Below are 16239 nucleotides of genomic sequence, written 5' to 3'. Positions count from 1 at the left end.
ACTTTTTTTAACTTAACATGATATGATAAACATTTTCCCTATTTATTAAAAACTCTTCATAAATATGGTTTTTCATGACAGCATAAAGATGCCTATCACTTTTCAGTTACTTGTTTACACATTCTTTATTGTTTAACATTTAGATTTTAGCTTTAAAAAACTTTAAATACCACTCCATTGAGTATCTTTGTTTATAAGGCTTTGTGTCCATTTCAAATTATTTTCTAGAGATAGATTTCTGGAAATAGAATTACAATACTAAAACATATGAACATTTTAAGGCTCCTTTTGCCAAATTGTGTTTTAGAAAGATGATACCAATTTATACTTCCATCAGCTTTATGTGGCAATGCCTGGACACACCAAGTAATAAAGCATGCTATAAAGCCTTGTATTGGGGTTCATTGGGAAATTAGTAATTGGCACTAACCTTGTATTTTATTCAGTGAATTCACTGATTAGCTCAAATTAGTAAAGATAGCCTTATTGTAAACAATCATAACTATCTTCTTTTTTATTTAACTTTTATGCAAAATAACTTTAAAATGGAATTCAAAGCACATTTCCCTACATTTTGCATGGCTTCACTTGGAAATGCTTATCCAGAAGGAAAGAAATGCTTCTCTAACTGGTATGGAGGGAAAGCGGGATTGCTGTTTCTTTTTTAGTACAATTAAGCAACAATTGTCTATTTTGGAGGAGTTTTATCACTTCTTTCAAAAACAAACCATCCCATTTTTTCCCCAGAGCAAAGCTCTTAGAAGGCAATAGCTAAGAGCTATGTTACTAACATGATTGTTCTAGGAGGAGCACTGCTCAGCTCCCATGGCAACAGGTACCATGGAAATAGACACACTTTGTCAGAGGTATTGTAAATGCTATTGGGTATGAGGGCAGCAGTTGCAGTGAAATTTCATTGTTGCTATGTTGTAGAGGTTGCACAACATACCAAGCCTTATTTAGATTCTGTTCATAAGTCTGACCTAGATTTTTTAAAGAAGTTCTATTGTTTTAATAAGAAAAACAAACCCCAACCCCCAACCTATTAGACCTAAGATAAAATGAGAACAATTTGCAAGGTTCACTGTCATCTTAAGCAAGTCTGTATGGAAGCTCCGGAAAATAATATGATATTCCAGAGAACTGTGAACTTTGAAGTGTCTGTGGCAATAAGTGATAAGTTGAGTGTGAATAACTTAAATCCAGAAGTCATCCCCAGACTTCATTTGAGCTAAACAGTTCAGCTTCTTCTCATAGATCAGATCACTGTTAATTTTTGCAGTGACAATGATTAACAGTGAAATTATTAAGTGATTACTAATATTAACACCTGTTTTGTACTCTGCTGTTTTACTGCTCAACCCTTTTTAATAACCATTAAAAGGTACCTATGACTAGTACTATAAGCAGATTCATCCCACAGTTGGGGAAATCAAGGCATAGAGAAGAAATAAAGACCTCATGGTCTTAGCTGGAGAGAGGTAGAGTCTGGATTGAGAAAAGTTAGAGCCCCACTCTCTGGCCTTATTTTACAAACATTGATACAATGGCAAAGATGAAACCTAAGTCAAAGGGTGTATGGGTTATCATTGGTGGCTCTGTTTGTTTAATAGATAATTCAATTTAGCAGAGAGGGCTGTATTATTATTTCATTTCAGAGCACCTGTGCAACTTCTGATGATTAAGAGGGAAATTGAGAGTACTTCTCTAATTCATACCCAAGCCACCCTAACAATTACACATGATAATACTCGATACAAAATGTCAAGTTAGGGATTATCTTCGCCTTTTTCTACTAGATTCCTACCTGTTCCCAGTCTTTTCCAGACACTGTCATCCCTCACAATCCAGTCTCTCACTCTGCAAACCCCAGGAGCCAAGAGGATTCAGATGCTATCCCTTGCTTTTTGAAATCACAGTTGAACTCAAGAACCCAACACAGTTAGATACTAAGACCTTGCACCTGTATCTGTGGTCCTTAAACTTATATGTACATAAGAATTACCTGGATAGCCTGTTAAAAATGTACATTCCCAGCTTCCCATTCTGACTAAGTAAGCCTGGGGTGAGGCCCAGGAAGCTGCATTTTTTACCAGCTTCCTCAGTGCTTCTGAAGCAGGTGGTCTGTGGCCACACTTTGAGAAACCTGAAGAGCAGCATGTCAGTCTGTTAAAGTCTCTTCCACACCAGTGAGCCTAAGGACAATGGGGACAGTGGAGGTTGAGGAGGGGGCAGTAGTGAGAGGGGAGGCCCATGCCTCTGTGCCTGGGAGCCCAGCAAGGAACCTTCAGCTCTTGAGGTCCCAACATGTGCTGTGGCCCACGCTGGACCTTTGTACATGGGAAAAAGCAACCAGCTTTCAGAATTCACAAAGGATGAGGCACAAGGTAGAGAAACAGGGATGCCGCAATCTGCAATCTGAGCGCACTGGCCCCTGAGTCAGTAAGAGTTGTCCGTAGATACCTAAATGTTCAAATCAATTTTCTTCTCTCAGACAGTGGAATCCAGAACGTGTATTAAAAAGAGACCACTTCCAGCCTGTAGGAAAAATGAAAAGTTTTGTAGCTTGTTGATGGCTTCTTGCTTGCTGTTAGGAAGGCCAGGCCAGAGAAGCTAAAATAATTGAGCTAGGCCATTTTAGCATTAGCATTCAACCTTAAATAAAACTCTGGAGAAAAGACCCCTTTTCACATTCCCCACGCACCCCTACCACCACTGCCCAAGCTTTGGCAGCCTTCCAAATCCTCCAGACCCCAGAACAGGGCTTGTCCCTGGGCTTGTTTTCCAGGGTTTACATTACGCCCTTGTTCCCTTCTTGGCAATTTAAGTGAAACTCCCCATCTCAGGCCACAGCGTGGTAGTCATTGTTGTAAATAGCTTTGACTATTTATTTTTCTAAAATGCCTAGAATAGCACTCAGATGCCAAGATCCTGGGAGTGGGAAAAGAATGTTATTTTTGTAAGAAAGACTATTTTAGGGGACTGTTCTAACATTAAGAGACAGAAATGGGCCATATGGTTTGCTAGGAAATTTCCTTGCAAAGCTCAAATCCACATTCCTGCCTTTCATGAGTGGGGTAGTTAGCCACTTTCTCACTTTATTTTAAATGAGATCATGACTTCTGAGTTATTGACACCTTTGGAAGCTAGAAGGATGGGTTAAGTGCCAAGTGCTTTGAATCTACTCAAAAGAAAGCCAACGTGCAATGATTTTCCATTTACCTGTAGAAGGCAGGTGCATATCATCTTTGACAAAATAATTACACCTGCTCCTTGCATCTCCCGCCTAAGGACCTGAATTTTTGTTTGTTTGTTTAGTGATCAAAAATCTCCAATATTAATATTAATCTTTCTGTTTGTTTTGTTTCCTTTACCATCATGCTCTATCCATTTACTGCAGTGTTTGACTCCTTGAGCTCCATTTCAAATCATAAATCTCTCCTCATGGCTCCTTAAAAAAGTGGATCTTTCTTGTGTCCCTACTTACTGTTTTTATTACCAGATTATAACCATGATTGTCTCATTGACCACAGCAATGGGCTACCAGCATCCCTGGAAAAAGATGTCTTGAATATCCTACAGTGAATATCGAATGGAGATAGCCTCTGCCTGCTCAAGGCTGAAAATCTGAGAAAAATCAAACTCATGTTGTTTTTTAAATTCAGAGATGTGACCACTGTGAATGTATTGCATCAACATAAGTCAAATATTGGTACCTATGAGTATAGAAGGATTCAAAGACTGGGGTTCTGGAGGAAGAGGGTCAGAAAGCATCAGGAGGAAGAGCAAGACTTGCAGACAACGCTGAGGTGGAAGCCAGCTCCCCTCACTTGGAAAGTGTGGGCTGGTGCACCTGACAGGAATGGAGCAGGGCGCACACGGAGATCTGGGGTGAGCTCGGCTTTCATAAGTAGGGTGCACGGACTATGATCAATCTGTTCCCATCATCTGAACTTATAATGCCTTCCCAGGAAACCTCTTTGGGCTACCATCATACCTCTTAGAGAACAAGCATATCTAAGCCTCATCGCTTTTCAATGCTATGGTTATTTCTCATGTTTCCTGGATTTAAGAAGTAGTGGTTTACTATTTCTTCAGTGTTTAAGAATGACCTTAGAAACCTGTTAAAGTGCACATGCTTGGGCTTCATCCCCAGCAATTCTGATTTGATTAATTGGGGATGGATCCAGAAATTTTTATTTTTAGTGAGTATACCGAATGATTTTAAAGAAGATAGTTAGGTCAGCAGAGCTACTCTTTGCTTCTTTTTACTTCCATCTTTCATGCTGTCCTGCCTCCTCTTTAATCAATACATACTATGCTTGTGCATGTGCCCTTTGTCCTCAAAAGTCTTTTCCAATCATCGATTATGTAGGCATCACCTCAGCTTGGGTTTCTTACATAATCTCATTAATGCTTCTTTGCTTCAAATTTTGACTTACCTTTCAGGCCATATAACTACTGATATTTAATTGAACCTGTTCTCTAATTGCCACCACTGCAGTTACAAATGATGATGATGATATTTTCAAGGTTATTTATATATCACAGAAAAGAACAGTAGCACTTGCTACTTTCAGGCCATATAACTACTGATATTTAATTGAACCTGTTCTCTAATTGCCACCACTGCAGTTACAAATGATGATGATGATATTTTCAAGGTTATTTATATATCACAGAAAAGAACAGTAGCACTTGCTATATACTTAGAGCTTTCTGAGGATCAGCTGTACACAGAAGACACTGACTCATTAATTTTTACAGCTTCTGTGCAAAAACTAGCTAAAATTGCTTTCCACTTCCAGTTGAAGACAATTAGTCATAAGTGTACATTCCAGCATTAATTTTTTCCTATTAACTTTGATGCATAAGGTTTGTTTATTTATTTAATGGACATTTCTGGACTGTCTGCCATATGTCGGTCACTGTGCTAGGTACTAATGATACAATGAAGAGCCTGCCCTCATGGAGCATCCAGGCTAGTTGCAGAGCAAACAAGAAAACAAAGAGAATAATGATTGTATACACAGTGGCACCAAACACAGCATTCAATGGGAAGTGGGGTTTATCAGAGAGTTGTCTTGGAGGATTGAAAGTTGAGTAGGACGAAAGGTTTGAATGGAGGCTGAATATATTGACCCCAGATCATTCCCTTAATAGCTGTTTGCATTTAAAGCAGAATTCCAGCCATTGTAAGAATTTATTTTCTTGTGTTTTGTATCTTAAATACAAAATTCAAATGAAAATGGATAATAAAAGTAACCTGGCTGGGATCCCTGGGTGTTGGAATTGGATCCCCCTGAGTTTCAACCCAAGCTCCACCACTTATACATGGTGTGACTTTAGACAAGTTACTTAACCTCTCTAAATCTTAGGCTCCTCATCTGTGAAGCAGAAATACTAATTTAATAATAATAATATATTATTACTAAATTATTAAAATTTTTATTATTAAATTATTATAAAATATATTATAAAGAATATATTATTAAAGTATTATTTATTTTTACAATTTAATTGTGAGAGTTAAATGAAAGAACATACTGAACTAGATAATTTGGTATCTAGAACATAATAAGTGCTCAGTGAATTATAGTGCCCCCCCAAGTCCTATAGGTCTCAAATAATTAATTTTTCTACTTTAACTAGTCTCCTGACCTCCAAATTAGCATTCCAGCTTCCTACTGAGCACTCTGACTTCTGTCTTTATATTCCCTGGCCTAAAAGACTCTCCACGTGCAGTCCAGTTTCCCCTTTCTCTCTTTCCTGCCTTCACCCCCATATGCGCACACGGTTTGTGTGACTTAGTTTATTCATCTGCCAAGACTTAGCTTAGACACTATTTATTCCAGGAAGCCTTCCCTGACCCTCTTTACCATATCTTGGCTAGCCACCACTCCTCTGTGCACCATAACTCACTGAGCTTCCTCCATCATGGTGCCTTTCACACCCTTTGATAATGTGATAATGTGTGTGTGTGTGTGTGTGTGTGTATTCATCTGCATACCCCACTGGGCTGTATTGTCTTCATGTGTGACTTGCTTGCCCTTTTATCTCCAGCACCTAGAGGAGATAGGTGCTGGCTCCAATATATATTTTCAACAAGTATTTTTGAATAAATTGAGATACCAATTTCACCTAATTTTAGGTGAGGAGTGTACCTGATACATATACACTAGCCTTATTATAATTTTTATAGATAACTCTGTCTTTTAATCTGTGCCACTTGTGATTTTTAGATACTTATTAACTTCTCTTTGCTACTTCTTCCTTTGCCATTTGCATCTTTCAATTCAGAATTATACAATGTCCAGGTTTTTTCTTTTTACAGTATAAAGCTCTGAACTCCTGATGAATCTTTCAATATGTTGAATAACATACACACACATACGGGCACACACATACAGCCTTTATGTTTGGTTTCTTTCTTTGAATGCCATTTGTTAAATAGTTCCTTTGGTAGTAATCCCTCTGGCTTTAGGTAAAGCCAGTTCAAAACATTTTTAGAGACTGGCAATTCGTAGCTCTCTTTAAAATATTTTTTCATCTCTCCAACTCTGTGCTTCGTAATCTGTACTAGAAACCAAACATTTGAAAGAAACTAATATCACCTGCATTGTGGCTGCTTCTTTGCCTTTCTGCTTCCCACCTTTTACTGTAGTTTATTCATCTTTATTTCTCCAGCATCTAGCCCATGCCTGGAGCACTAGGCACACCATCTCTGCTTCTTAAAATAAAATTTGAAAAACTACCTAGTGCAAATATGTTTCCCACTGCTAGTAGATGACCCATATTGGTAGCTATCTGGCCTAGTTAGCTGACATGGCCAATAAGGCTGCCATAGAGGTGTAACTTTGTCTTTAAAGTATTTATTCATTTCTGTTTCTCTTGTGGACTTCAATACATGTAGAAAACAGAGACACTGAAAATGGAAACAGTTGGGGGAAGATTGAAGGGATATGGGTATGGTTATAAAAGGGTAACACAAGAAATTTTTGTGGCATTGCAACTGCTCAGTATCTTTATTGTGGTGCTAAAATTATAAATAACTTAATAGACACTCACACAAATACTCACAGATGAATACAAGTAAAACTAGGGATATATGAATAAGATTGGGGAATTGAATCAATGTCCATATCCTAGTTATAAGATTGTATTACAATTTTGCAAAATGTTACTGATAGCAACAAGAGACAGACAAATTCCTAGATAGACAGGGACAGTCCTCAGTGAAACCTGACCTTCAAGTGAAGGACAGTTTAAAGCCTAAAAACCAAGCTGCCAATTCTCAATAGAGTCCATGACTGGAATGAGGACCTGTATGCCCATCTTACCCTCCTCTCTCTCTATTGGTTCCTTCTGGATGATGCCTTTTAACCAGTCGAATGATGCTTTTTCCAAAGACCACCTATGGACCAATCGGCATGCACTCTTCCATTCTGAGCCCATAAAAACCCCATACTCAGCCCCATAGGGGGCTACCTGCCTTTGAGCCCCCACTCACTGCTGAAGGGTCCCCTCTCACAGTTGAGAGCTTTCCTTCTGTTGCTGAATAAAACTCTTTGCCTTACTCACTCTCTGGTATGTGAAGACATTATTCCTCTTGGTTGTGGGACAAGAACCTGGAACTCACCAAGCTGTGGGCAGCAGGAACAAGAGAGCTGTAACACACCCACATTCACCAAGCTATGGGCACAAAAAAGCAAAGCCACTGGGTACCACTCCCTCCCACTTGCTGAGCAACAAGAGAGAAAAAGCTTCTGGGCACCACTCCCTCCCACTCACAGAACTACAAAAGCCACAGCATTTCTTGGGGTCTCAGACCGTGGCACTCCCCAAGCAAGAGCTATAACACAGCAGCTACAGAGATTTCCAGCTGGTGAAGTGGCACCAAAGGGATCCTGTAACATTACCATTGGAAGAAAGTGCACAAAGTATACAAGGGATCTCTTAGCATTATACAAATATTTCAATAAAAGTTTTCATTTAAAAAATAAAAGTTAAAAAAGCTCTAGAGAAACAGGAAACCAGTGTCATAAAGAAAAGGGGATAAATTATTTGACTTTAAGCTTCCTAGTTAAGCAAAGAAGTCAAGGCAAAAAAGAAATGTCTTGTGTTCATTCATTCAGCAAATCATTCATTCAACAAATAATGAATACAATAAATAACCATCATCTAATAAAACATACAATCTGCTTGAGAAAGACAACACCTATCTTGATACTAATTTTTAAATTTGCCATATGATGTATTCTTTATGTGGATTATTATGAAACTCAAAGCACCATAGTAAAAGGATAATAATTATCCTTGGAATATGAGTGTTTTAAAGTAACATCTTTTGAGATCCTGCACTGGCTTTATTCAAGCTGGGGTAACGTCATAGCGCTTTACTTGCTATTATGGAGTGGCTTTTTATGTTGAGGTGCACTGTCTAATTTCACTCTGCTGAATGGACACCAGCAGCTATTTACTGAACACCATAATTGCTGGCTATTTACATATGTGTGGTGAGCAGTATCTCCTTTTTCCTGGTGACAAACCTGAGCTCAGAGAGGTCAAATGGCATCTAAGGTAGTAAGGCTAATAAGTATCAAAGCCAGGGCACTCTTCCCTGCCTGTTGCTATAGCTTAACCAGACTAGATTCACATCCCAGCGCCAAGAGAGAAGGCAAGGCTGATTTTAGAGACTTTCCACATTTGCGCTTCCAACTAATCGTGTTCCAGTCACTGTGGCATGGCCGGGCGTGGTGGCTCACACCTGTAATCCCAGCACTTTGGGAAGTTGAGGAGGGTGGATCACAAGGTCAGGAGCTCAAGACCATCCTGGCTAACATGGTGAAACCCTGTCTCTACTGAAAATACAAAAAATTAGCCGGGCGTGGTGGCAGGCGCCTGCAGTCCCAGCTACTTGGGAGGCTGAGGCAGGAGAATGCTGTGAACCCAGGAGGCAGAGCTTGCAGTGAGCCAAGATCGTGCCACTGCACTCCAGCATGGGTGACAGAGTGAGACTCTGTCTCAAAAAAAAAAAAAAAAAATCACAGTGGTATTAGGTTGTATAGTGTCCATTTCAGGAAAGAGAAAAGCAGGAACTAAATGTCAGACATATAATATCAGGCTTTCTTGTTTTTATTTTGTGGGAAGTAGCCAAACACTAAATAAAACAAAACATTAAACATACAGTATCATCTCTCTGCATTGAATTCTGGGCCCAGGTCCAGCTCTGTAGAGTGGACACATGGGGGAAGCTTAGAACTGTTCCCACCTAAGCATTGGCCTTTTCAGGTTCAAAAGCTTTAGATCCTTTGTGTGCCCTGGCCCCAGCTTCCCTGGTGCCGACAGTGGGTGGTTGTTAGAAAGTGTCAGTAGGTGGTAAGGTGTCCTGGTGCTCTGAAGCCAGACAAACCTGGGTCTGAAACCTGATTCTGCCATTGAGGGGCTTTGGGAGGGTAGTCAAGTTACCTACTGTGAACCTCAGTTTATCCCTGGTAAAGTTGAGTATTAGCAGCCCTTCCTCGTAAGTCTGTTGTGAGGATGAAATAAAATAATCCATGTGAAACACTTAGTCCAGTGTCTATCACTTGATATATGTTAATAAATATGTGCAATTGTTGGTATCACTCATTCTTTTTAGTGTGGAATATTTTCTCTGGTCTTTGGTTTGTGTATGGGTTACAAGTAATTTTCACTTTATGTTATCTGACAGTTGCAAAAGAAGGAATGAGGAGAACTTCTTCAGGAACTCCTGATGGTGGGTCTGTAACTAATAGGGTTTAAAATAAGAAGAAAGAATCCTTCTCCACAAATATGGTAAAGCTATAATTTTTTTTAAATGTTCAAACAGAGGAGAGGTTGACTCAACATTTTCTCTGTTTTTCCACAAGTATGACTTTTTGGTATGTGTCTTTACAAGACAAACTCTCTTTAAAAACCTTATATAACAACCCTCTCTCCTCCCCATGTACACTTCCATATGTACCCACACACAGACTGGGCCAGTATATGCTTCTGTAGAGTCCACCACTTAAAACCAACAGGACGGAGTGATGGATGCTCATAGTGGCATCAGTGAGGGCACTGCTATTAACTACATGTGGTAGCTCAGATTCAAAAGTCCTGAAAGGCATGTTGTGCATGCACACCTTTCCCAATTTACTCATATTTTAATGGGAATTGCTTCAAAAGACTTGGTTAATAACCATGTTGATGTTATAGAAGCATTCCAAGGATACCTTCTGAAATGGCTCAAAATACAAATGCAAAAATACACTAGCCATCATGACACCTGGATGTCATTTACCTTCTTTGGGCATAATGAGTTACTACATTAACACTAATTTAGCCTGTTCTAGCACATTTTTCATCTTCAAGCGAATGAACAGACTGAAAGACTGCTGTATGCTATGGAGGTACTGACACATATAGTTGAAGGAGATTGGTTAAAACGTGCTGAATTGGTCAAATTTCTTTTCACTTCAAGTTTAACATCAGATGTGAGTTTTTCTGAATACATTTAGGTCCATGTTGCTATCTTCAAGACTTTTTAAAACCATCTTCACCTAAACTTAGATTACATTAAAGGAAAAGTAAGAATATATTTGGAGCAGAGCTCTAATTTCATTTTATACCACAAGAGTAAATCTATGCTCAGAACACAGAAGTTGAATCAAGAAGTGACCCTAACTGTATTGTTGAGATCAACAGACTTATACAGTAGACTCCTCTGTCTACAAATCCAGTTAACCAATGTCAAAAGCATTCCTGAAGTGTCAGTGGACAAAAACAGAGTCATTAACCAGAAATGCCATTTGACCCAGCAATCCCATTACTGGGTATATACCCAAAGGAATATAAATCATTCTACTAGAAAGACACATGCACACGTATATTTATTGCAGCACTATTTACAGTAGCAAACACATGGAACCAAACCAAATGACCATTAATGATAGACTGGATAAAGAAAATGGGGTACATATACACCATGGAATACTATGCATCCATTAAAAGGAATGAGATCATGTCCTTTGCAGGGACATAGATGAAGCTGGAAGCCATTATCCTCAGCAAACACACAGAAACAGAAAACCAAACACCACATGTTCTCACTCATAAGTGGGAGTTGAACAATGAGAACACATGGACACAGGGAGGGGAACAACACACACTGGGGCCTGTTGAGGAGTGGGGGGCAAGGGGAGGGAACCTAGGTGACAGTTCGATAGGTGCAACAAACCAACGTGGCACCCATATACCTATGAACCAAACATGCACGTTCTGCACGTGTATCCTGGAACTTTAAAGTAAACAAACAAAAACAGAGTCATTATAAGCATCTATTCAGACTCATCTCACATGAGTTTTTTCTGGGGGACTTGCTATAGCCATTATTATGAAAGAAAGAATACCTTTCTGGTCCTTGAAACTTCCAGACTTACTGTAACACAAATGACATCCTATACATCAACAAACAAACAAACAAACAAACAAAAAAACAGTTAAATGATTGTTAACTAAGGATAGAGAGACATTCATATTCTAGGAAACATATTGATTCACTCTTAGTATTCTTGTTCTGTTCCTTTTGAGCTCCTATGGGTATGTGCTACATAATTTTAGAGTGGTTTATCCTAGAGTGTGTCCTCCACAATAATCCACTATTCTTGTCCTTTGTCTGCTTATTGTTTCTCTAACACAAAATCTCTCCCCTGAAATTTCAAATTTTAAATTGTGACACTCTGATTTTGTGGATTCAGGCTGCGTCTTGCTGAGAAGAAATTTCAGTGCTGCTTCAGCAGCTTCCTGGGCTTTCAGATTATTATTTTGTTAATTTCCTTCTAGATAAGTTAGGAGTGGTTTGCAAAATTGCATTTGTTTGCAAAACTTTACTACTGGTCTATAAATGTTTAATGAGATCGTTATTTTAAATCTAATTCTTGGTCCTTGCTTATTAATGCACATTCTGCAAAGGAAACTTTGAGTGGGGGACTTTACACCATCTCACTACTATTGCACTAGGCACTATTGCAAAATTCTTAGTATTTCCCTTCTATGATGATTTATTGAGAATGTTTCTATTATGTTGAAGTACTGGGCAAATTTTTGCAATAGCAACCCATTCATTTAGTTATTCTATTTGTCATTACACTCTTTCAAAGTGATCAATGATGACCTTCAAATAAAATGTTGGAAAATGTCTAACTCATTCATGGTGAGAGAAATAAGCAAAAAAATGGAGACAGAAGGTTTTGTTGCTCTGGAACAAGGAGTCTGCATATGAAGGGACCAGGGAAAAGGTACAACAGTGCTACTAAACCTCAGTCAGCAAGTTTAACACTAAGAATGCTTTTGGCTACAAGTGACAGAAAATCGGTTCATCATCAGTGTGAACCTTAAGGTTATTCACTATTTACTTAAAAAGAAGTTTAGACCGTATGTTGAACCAGCCTTGCATCCCGGGGATGAAGCCAACTTGATCGTGGTGGATAGGCTTTTTGATGTGCTGCAGAATTCGGTTTGCCAATATTTTATTGAGGATTTTTGCATCAATGTTCATAAAGGATATTGACCTGAAATTTTCTTTTTTTGTTGTGTCTCTGCTTTGGTATCAGGATGATGCTAGCCTCATAAAATGAGTTAGGGAGGATTCCCTCTTTTCCTATTGATTGGAATACTTTCAGAAGGAATGCTACCAGCTCCTTTTGTACCTCTGGTAGAATTCAGCTGTGAATCCGTCTGGTCCTGGACTTTTTTTGGTTGGTAGGCTATTAATTATTGCCTCAATTTCAGAGCCTGTTATTGGTCTATTCAGGGATTCAACTTCTTCCTGGTTTAGTCTTGGGAGGGTGTATGTGTCCAGGAATTTATCAATTTCTTCCAGATTTTCTAGTTTACTTGCATAGAGGTGTTTATAGTATTCTCTGATGGTAGTTTATATTTCTGTGGGATCGGTGGTGATATCCCCTTTATCATTTTTTATTGTGTCTATTTGATTCTTCTCTCTTTTCTTCTTTATTAGTTTTGCTAGCGGCCTATCAATTTTGCTGATCTTTTCAAAAAACTAGCTCCTGGATTCATTGATTTTTTGAAGGGTTTTTTGTGTCTCTATCTCCTTCAGTTCTGCTCTGATCTTAGTTATTTCTTGCCTTCTGCTAGCTTTTGAATGTGTTTGCTCTTGCTTCTCTAGTTGTTTTAATTGTGATGTTAGGGTGTCAATTTTAGATATTTCCTGCTTTCTGTTGTGGGCATTTAGTGCTGTAAATTTCTCTCTACACACTGCTTTAAATTGTCCCAGAGATTCTGGTATGTTGTGTCTTTGTTCTCATTGGTTTCAAAGAACATCTTTATTTCTGCCTTCATTTCGTTATGTACCCAGTAGTCATTCAGGAGCAAGTTGTTCAGTTTCCATGTAGTTGAGCGGTTTTGAGTGAGTTGCTTAATCCTGAGTTCTAGTTTGATTGCACTGTGGTCTGAGAGACAGTTTGTTATAATTTCTGTTCTTTTACATTTGCTGAGGAGTGCTTTACTTCCAACTATGTGGTCAATTTTGGAATAAGTGCTATGTGGTGCTGAGAAGAATGTCTATTCTGTTGATTTTGTGTGGAGAGTTCTGTAGAGGTCTATTAGGTACGCTTGGTGGAGAGCTGAGTTCAATTCCTGGATATCCTTGTTAACTTTCTGTCCCGTTGATCTGTCTAATGTTGACAGCAGAGTGTTAAACTCTCCCATTATTACTGTGTGGGAGTCTAAGTCTCTTTGTGGGTCTCTAAGGACTTGCTTTATGAATCTGGGTGCTCCTGTATTCTGTGTGCAAAAATGTAATCCATCACATAAACAGAACCAAAGACAAAAACCACATGATTATCTCAATAGATGCAGAAAAGGCCTTTGATATAATTCAACACCACTTCATGCTAAAAACTCTCAGTAAACTAGGTTTTGATGGAATGTATCTCAAAATAATAAGACCTATTTATGACAGACCCACAGCCAATATCATACTGAATGGGCAAAAGCTGGAAGCACTCCCTTTGAAAACCGGCACAAGACAAGGATACCCTCTCTCACCACTCCTATTCAACATAGTGTTGGAAGTTCTGGCTAGGGCAGTCAGGCAAGAGAAGGAAATAAATATATTCAATTAGGAAAACAAGAAGTCAAATTGTCCCTGTTTGCAGATGATATGATTGTATATTTAGAAAACCCCATCGTCTCAGCCCAAAATCTCCTTAAGCTGATAAGCAACTTCAGCAAAATCTCAGGATACAAAATGAATGTGCAAAAATTGCAAGCATTTCTATACACCAATAACAGACAATCAGGGAGCCAAATCATGAGTGAGCTCCCATTCACAATTGCTTCAAATAGAATAAAATACCTAGGAATCCAACTTACAAGGGATGTGAAGGACCTCGTCAAGGCGAACTACAAACCACTGCTCAACAAAATAAGAGAGGACACAAACAAATGGAAGAACATTCTATGCTCATGGATAGGAAGAATCAATATCATGAAAATGGCCATACTTCCCAAGGTAATGTACGGATTCAATGCCATCCCCTTCAAGCTACCATTGACTTTCTTCACAGAATTGGAAAAAACTACTTTAAAATTCATATGGAACCAAAAAAGAGAACGCATTGCCAAGACAATCCTAAGCCAAAAGAACAAAGCTGGGGGCATCACGCTACCTGACTTCAAACTACACTACAAGGCTACAGTAACCAAAACAGCATGGCACTGGTACCAAAACAGAAATATAGACCAATAGAACAGAACAGACCCCTCAGAAATAATACCACACATCTACAAACATCTGATATTTGACAAACCTGACAAAAACAAGAAATGTGGAAAGGATTCCCTATTTAATAAATGGTGTTGGGAAAACTGGCTAGCCATACGTAGAAAGCTGAATCTGGATCCCTTCCTTACACTTTATACAAAAATTAATTCAAGATGGATTAAAGAGTTAAATGTTAGACCTAAAGCCATAAAAACCCTAGAAGAAAACCTAGGCAATACCATTCAGGACATAGGCATGGGCAAGGACTTCATGACTAAAACACCAAAAGCAATGGCAAAGAAAGCTAAACTGACAAATGGGATCTAATTAAACTAAAGAGCTTCTGTACAGCAAAAGAAACTACCATCAGAGTGAACAGGCAACCTACAGAATGGGAGAAAGTTTTTACAATCTACCCATCTGACAAAGGGTTAATATCCAGAATCTACAAAGAACTTAAACAAATTTACAAGAAAAAGTCAAACAACCCCATCAAAAAGTGGGCAAAAGATATGAACAGACACTTCTCAAAAGAAGACGTTTATGCAGCCAGCATGCATGAAAAAAATGCTCATCATCACTCGCCATCAGAGATATGCCAATCAAAACCACAATGAGATACCATCTCACACCAGTTAGAATGGCAATCATTAAAAAGTCAGGAAACAACAGGTGCTGGAGAGGATGTGGAGAAATAGGAACACTTTTACACTGTTGGTGGGACTGTAAACCAATTGAATTATTGTGGAAGACAGTGTGGCGATTCCTCAAGGATCTAGAACTAGAAATACCATTTGACCCAGCCATCCCATTACTGGGCATATACCCAAAGGATTATAAATCATGCTGCCATAAAGGCACATGCACACGTATGTTTATTGCAGCACCATTCACAATAGCAAAGACTTGGAACCAACGCAAATGTCCAGCAACGATAGACTGGATTAAGAAAATGTGGCACATATATACCATGGAATGCTATGCAGCCATGAAAAAGGATGAGTTCATGTCCTTTGTAGGGACATGGATGAAGCTAGAAACCATCATTCTGAGCAAACTATCGCAAGGACAGAAAACCAAACCCTGCGTGTTCTCACTCATAGGTGGAAATTGAACAATGAGAACACTTGGACACAGAGTGGAGGACATCACACACCGGGGCCTGTCCTAGGGTTGGGGGAGGGGGGAGGGATAGCATTAGGAGATATACCTAATGTAAATGATGAGTTAATGGGTGCAGCACAGCAACATGGCACATGTATACATATGTAACAGACCTGCATGTTGTGCACATGAACCCTAGAACTTAAAGTATAAAAAAATAAATAAAATAAAATAAAAAGTAAATAAAAATAAAAACCCTAAAAAAGAGAAAAGAAAATTTGTTACATGTAGCAGAAGAAAATAAATATTAAACAAATTTTTAAAAAGTAGTTTAGAGCAAGGAG

General features: G+C 38.7%; 1 protein-coding gene across 1 annotated transcript in view; it reads left to right on the top strand.

Moving 5' to 3' along the window:
• The window catches only part of RTN1 (reticulon 1), a 280842-nt gene that overhangs the window by 192236 nt on the left and 72367 nt on the right, over positions 1-16239 (top strand). The gene's annotated exons all lie outside the window — the stretch shown is intronic.

This window comes from Macaca fascicularis, chromosome 7, assembly GCF_037993035.2.
Source record: "Macaca fascicularis isolate 582-1 chromosome 7, T2T-MFA8v1.1".
Lineage (NCBI taxonomy): Eukaryota > Metazoa > Chordata > Mammalia > Primates > Cercopithecidae > Macaca > Macaca fascicularis.
The sequence above is the reverse complement of the archived record's forward strand: the minus strand, read 5'-3'. Positions and strand labels throughout refer to the sequence as shown.